Here is a 6429-nt window from a genome sequence, read left to right as displayed (position 1 = left end):
GCTGTCAGCCCAGAGCCCGACGCGGGGCTTGAACCCGCGAATCTCGAGATCGTGACCTGAGCCAAAATCGGATGCTTAACCGACAGAGCCACCCCGGCGCCTCCTGCTTCCCCTCTCTGACCGGCTGTCATCCCGAGAGCTCTCCCTTCCCGTGCCCTGTGCACAAAAACCTCCGTCTCAGATTCCGCATCTAAGGAACTCAACCAAACTAGCAAGTGGGACCAGCACGAGGCAAAGTTAAGGGGACCTCGTTTGCCAGAAGAGCTTGGAGCTTGTGGACAGACCAACTGGAAAGAAACCAGATTCCTTCAACCTGTTCCCAGCTGGGTAACTGACGTTTAAAGTACAGCAGGTTAGGGGCGCCTGGGTGGCTCAGTCGGTTAAGCGTCTGACTCCGGCTCAGGTCATGATCTCGCGGTCCGTGAGTTCGAACCCTGTGTCGGGCTCTGTGCTGACAGCTCAGAGCCCGGAGCCTGCTTCCGATTCTGTGTCTCCCTCTCTCTCTGCCCCTCCCCCATTCATGCTCTGTCTCTCTCTGTCTCAAAAAATAAATAAACATTAAAAAAGTAAATAAATAAAAAATAAAGTTCAGCAGGTCATAGGGGCCCACCCCACTTTCTCCAGCATGGGGCTCCCGGGTTCCAGCGTCACACAGAGAAAAATTGCCCTCTACCTGACCCCTGGTGAAGGCACTCAAAGGGACAGGGTCCGTGGGGTGTCTCTTTCTTCACATGATCAGCCCCTCAAGAGGCACACGAGGAGGAAAGCCGATGGAAAGGAAAAGGTATCTCCTCCCTGCATCTCCGCTCTTCTCCAAACCACCTTCTTCCTTTCTCCATCACCCCCAAGACCACCCACCACTTCTGCAGCTGCCGCCCAAACACCCACCAGGTGCCAGGCACCCCTCCAGGCATCGGGATATGGCGATGATCACCACGGAGCGGCCTGGCTCCCCGAGAGTTCGCGTTCCTGTCAGTGGAGGCTGGAAAAGGGACGTAAGTCTATTAAACAGAAATATTGACTACTGTAAGGAAGAAACAGCAGTTATTTAGAGAGAGACTGAGTCCTAGGGCGATAGGCCACTTTGGATAGGGGTCAGAGAAGGCCGCTAGGAGCTGACCCTTGAGCAGAGCCATCAGCACCAAGAGGCCAGTCCAGCAAAGATTTGGGGCAAGGGCATCCAGGCAGAGGGAGCAGCATGTCCTGAGGGACATCAAATATGTCCAGACTGGGAGATCCAGGGAGATCTCTGGGGAGCCTCTCGAGATTGTTTTCCCTTCCGTCTGGTTCCTCGCAGGGATCGTGATGAAAGCAAGAACTTGCCTATATCTGCCTGACCTTTGTACACGTTCACATCGAGGCTCATCGTGACAAGGGAGAGAGCTCTTTGTTGGGGTAGCCTCTCCTCTTCCGGACGGCGAGCTAGGTCCTTGAGAAGGACAGAGGACAGCCTCGTGTTCTCTTTTCAGGGCCTCAGGGAGCACTGGTACAGACTGCTGGCTCCCGCGTGCCAGGGGTAGGGGGTGACAAAGCTTCCTGACCGTGCGCAATGCTCCCTCTCACTTCCCTCTGGATGCAAATGCCTTGGAAACTGACCAACCAAGACGGTCCTTTTTGGCAGCGTGGGCCCCACATGCTGCTTCGAGCCCAGCGAGCAGGGGCCTTGCGCTCTTCTCCCAGGAGACGCGGAGCCAGGCAAGGTTACCGGTTAATGTCCCAGCAGGCTCCCTGCCGAGGCCTTCTCCCCCAGGCATCCTCACCAAGTGGCTCAGCTCAGCCCCAAAGCTGGCTTCCTTCCTCCAGCCTCCGAGCCGTCTGGGCACCAGCGTGGCTCACGACGGTCTAGTTTACTTACTTGGTCAGGAAGACGTCCAAGGGCCTCAGTGATAGGTCAGATGATTCGACCCCTATCCCAAGGCACAGGGGGGCGTCTACTTGCTTTTGTCATTTCAGGGAGGTCCTGGAGGGTTTCTCTTTCAGGCCCTTCAAAAGCCATTCTCCACCAGCCACTGTGGGCAACACAAAGAGAGACCCAGACCCTGCACGAGGGAGATGACTGTCCCTCTGCCTCTGCCCTGACCACCACTGTGGCAGGGAGGAGAGTGAGAGGCTGGGGAGGGGACCGACAGAGAGGAGGCGGGAAGGCAGGCCAGATGGGGCAAAGGCAAAGGAAATGGGTGGCCAGTCTGAAGACAGACGGACAGAGTGGGGGGTGGGCAGGCGTCAGAGCAGGGGGTACTCAGAGGACGTGGGGCTGAGGAACAGGCAGAGGTCACTTCATTCAAAGAAGGCACGGCTCAGTTCTGAGGCAGCCCAGCAGAGAAAGGGGGGTACCTCTCGTGGTGGGCGCCCCCACCCCACCCGTGCCGAGCCTCCAGAAGAGCCGGTCCTGGATCTGGACGAGGCCTGCACGTGGGGCAGACTGGATTAGAGCCACACAACCCGGGCAACTCCTCCCTCTGCACGCAGCTGAGGGGCAGGACATGCTCCCTTGGGATCCCCGGCTTCCCACGAAGCTAAGTCCTAACAGAGCTGGGGTCCACACCTGCCACCCTTCTCCACCTAAACCGACACAGCCAACACCGAGAGGGACACCGTGACTTCTAGACTCCCTTTAACTCTTAAACAACGTCTGGTTCTACGAGACTGGGGCGTCAGGGTCACCTCAGGGTAATAAGGGAGGTGCAGGGGTCAGAGCGGCTAAGCTGTGAGTGGCTGTTTGGTGGTGGGGGCAGTGTTTGCAAAATCCGGGCCACATGAACAATAATAATATGGTGGGATACTTGACTGTAAGTCACATTCCACAGCGTCGATCCTCTCAGTGACGTTGTCCGGCGAGCAGAGCTGGTACGACATCATTCAGGTGTCCCTCCAGAGAGGCGAGCAGGACGGGCCTCCACTTCCTGTGCCTGTCACCCTGCCCGCGACCTTCAGGGTCTCCCTTTTAGGTGCTGGAAGGAAGCTGAAAGCTGCAATCCTCCCAAAAGACCCCTCCAGACTCACTCACAGCACTCGCTGGAGGCAGACCCGCCAAAAATCAATCGGCAGATTGATTTGCAAATTGAATCGATTTCCCCCCCCAACTCATCGATATTTACTTAACTTCTACTTCATAGAGCAAAATCAATTCAGCTTATTCCCCCCTGGAGCGCCCAAGCTAGAAATGATCTCTCCCCCCTCTAAACTTCAAGCCTGTCTTGCAGAAAGACGGCTTATCACATCATTGAAGGCTGGTCCCCGCCATCCCTCTCCCCCATCTGCTCCGCCTCCCCGAGCTTGTGTTTCTAGCCAAGAGATTTTCGGCAAGAGACCTCGCTTCCCCAAGGCCGAAGTGTTGACCGTTGCTCAGACAACAAGGCCCAAGCCTCTTTTTCTGATGCTTTTAGCTCTTTGAACTTGTGCTCTCACCAACCCCAGAGCAGCGGGAAGTGTTCTTCCGGACGGCAGAACGCAAAAATCCAGAAATGGCCCCCGTTACCTGTGGAGAGCTTGTGTGAGATAAAGGCAGGGTCAGGAATCTGGGGTGGGGGGAAAAGAATGGGTGATTTCAGTTAGTGCTCGGGTAACTGGAGAGCCCTGGGGAACCAGGAACAATTGGAGGTGTTCCTGTCCTTTACCAGAATACCTTCCAAAGGGATTGGCCATTTCAGTGTAAAAGGACACCATCCAAGTACAAGGGGCAATCGGGAAATTCTTCTATAACTTGGGAGCGAGCAAAGCTTTCTTAATCCTGACTCAACGCCCAGAAGCAATACAAGGGAAGATTAATAAGTTGCAAGGAATTGAAGTTTTGCGTGGCAAAAAAAGGGAAATTAGATTGAAATAAATACGGAAGTAAAATGAAAAAGACAAATGATCAACTAGTTAAAAAAAAAAAAAAGATTCACAACTTGCATCACAGAGAACGCGTTAATATTATTAGCGTAGAAAGAGCCCCTCGTGTAAGTTAAAAGCCCAACCACCGGGGAGAAAAATGTACTAAAAATATAACCGGTTTTCGGAAGAGGCAAGGCAAGTGTTTCCAAACCACGGGGAAAGATGGTCAACCTCACTTAGTGAAAGAAACGCAAATTGTCCCGAGGAACTATTGCTGGCTGATCAGGTGGGCCAAAATCCAAAAGTTTAACAAAATCCTCTTTTGTCCCGGCCTGAGAAAACAAACAGTCTCACACTTTGCCGATGTGAATGCGAAATGGGACGGTCCCTACGGAAGGGAGTTTGCCAATAAACTGCATGATCCGTTGATCCTGCAATCCCACTTCTAGGATTCTAGGAATCTATCCTACGGATCCACTGCAAATAATACAAAAAGACGGAGGGATGTGGCTCTTGGTTGCAGCTCTGTTTTTAATAACCAATAAACGAGAGTACATCCACACAGCAGAGTACTCCGTAGCCGTAAGAAGAATGAGGAAGTTTCCCCCAAAAGATTAAAAACAGAATTATCGTTTGAAAATATCGCTGGCACCTGGGTGGCTCAGTCGGTTGAGCGTCCAACTTCGGCTCAGATCATAACCTCACGGCTCGTGAGTTCGAGCCCCGCGTCGGGCTCTGCGCTGACAGCTCGGAGCCTGGAGCCTGCTTCGGATTCCGTGTCTCCCTCTCTCTCTCTGCCCCTCCCCCGGTCTCACTCTCTCTGTCTCTCAAAAATAAAATAAAAACATTAAAAAAAAAATTAGAAGCAGACACTCGGAGAGGCAGTCCTGGGTCAAGTGAGACCCAATCAGACAACGCTTGTGAGATGGGGGTGGGGCGGTGTCTAACATTCCCCCGGAAGAAGAAGGAGGTCTGCCACCCTCAATGCTGCTGGAAGATAGCCTGGGGATGAAGCTCCATGGGTAGGAGCAGACCTGAGAGGGAATTGCAGAGGCATGGGGCCAGAGCCTTGATGAAACCGTGCCTCAAGTCCACTTCCTGATTTCTCAGCCACATGAGCCAATAAATCTCCCTCGTTGCTAAGCTAGTGTGGGTTGGGTTTTGTTGCTGGAAATCAAAACCCTCCTGACCCAGGCAGACCTCCCTGCTCTCTCATCCATCCACCTCAGCCACAACCTCAGAAGCCACGGCCCTCCGCGGTGGTTTTTCCCTGGAGGTGTCTCACGGGGTCTGGCCAAGAGGCAACCGCACCCATGCCCTCCATCTTACGTCAACAGTGAAGAGAGTCAATCTGAAATCCAGGAACTTTTCGGAAACATGCCCCTTCCTAGATGTGGTGGAGAGTGACAGAAGGTCCTGGAAGCTGGGCTTTCGGCACTTTCGTTGTTCCTTCTCATGCCTTCGAGGCCCTCCTAGGGATAACCTGATAGACAGAATTCCCTGATTCCATTCACTTGTTTCATAAGCATTTACTAAACCCCTGTGTGGGCTGCCCCATCAGGGGTCCTGGGCAAATAGAGAGGGGTGAGGAGCCAAGGGCGAGCTGGAGCGGAGGGCCGAGTGATCTGGGCAGGGGGCAGGGGGTGAGGAACGGCTAGGAGTGTGGGCCCTGAATTCAAACCGCGGGTGTTCTTGGGCAGGTTACTCTGTAGTCCCCTGCCTCAGTTTCCTCATCCGTCAAGTGGCATGTTTGATATATACTTAGTAAAGACTCAACAAGCATTAGCTTTTATCATTCATCAGTAATTTTTATTATGATCAGATTCTTTTTTAAGAAAAGGGACTGAGTAAACCCCACTCAGCTGGATAGCTTGGGCCTGAGGACCCCCTCCCTTGGAATGCAGGAGTTCAGGGCTGAAGGGGTGACTAGGCTGATGGGGCTTAAGGCAAACGCCAAAGACCAATTCCAACTCGTGAGATTCCTAAGAGGAAGAATGGAGGAGGGGCCCTCCCTTAGTCCCAGTTAAGTGCAGAGAACCGTATCTCGAAGAGGGAAGAACCCTTCTGGGGCAAGGATTCCACCTTTCCACAACTCCATTCAGCCACCCAGAGTTTGCTCAGAGGCGCTGTCATGGGCCGGGGCCAGGAACAGAGATGACAGAGAGCTTCCTGTGTCCACTGAGTCCTCAGTCTCCCCTTGGCAACAGAGGAATGATAGTGCTGTGGCACACAAGTGCCTACTGTCACTCGGGAAAGGCTGAAGGGACCCCCGTTAGAGGAGGAAGGAGATTAGCTCCCATCTGGGAAGCTTCCTGGCAGAGGCAGGGTTTGGACTGGAGTTTGGGAGAAGGGTAGGTCTGATATGTCAAAGGGGACAGCTTTGGGGAGGAAAGACTTAAGCGCAGGGACGGGGGTGCAGCTCACACAGGACACAGCGCTAATGGACAGGCAGGAGGGACAACGGGAGGGAATGAGACCTCATGCGGCCCCAGCCTGCTCCGCCACCTGTCAGGCAAGTGTGTCCGGCACGCAGGGGCGGCTTCTGGAAGCAATTGCCCCGAAACGTGAGTATTGCTCAGAAGGACAAGGAAAAGCCAAGGGAAGTGTCAGGAA

This window comes from Lynx rufus, unplaced genomic scaffold (genome assembly GCF_022079265.1).
Source record: "Lynx rufus isolate CCGP_SWC_20201006 ecotype Redwood Valley unplaced genomic scaffold, mLynRuf1.p SCAF_9, whole genome shotgun sequence".
Classification (NCBI taxonomy): Eukaryota; Metazoa; Chordata; class Mammalia; order Carnivora; family Felidae; genus Lynx; species Lynx rufus.
The sequence above is the reverse complement of the archived record's forward strand: the minus strand, read 5'-3'. Positions refer to the sequence as shown.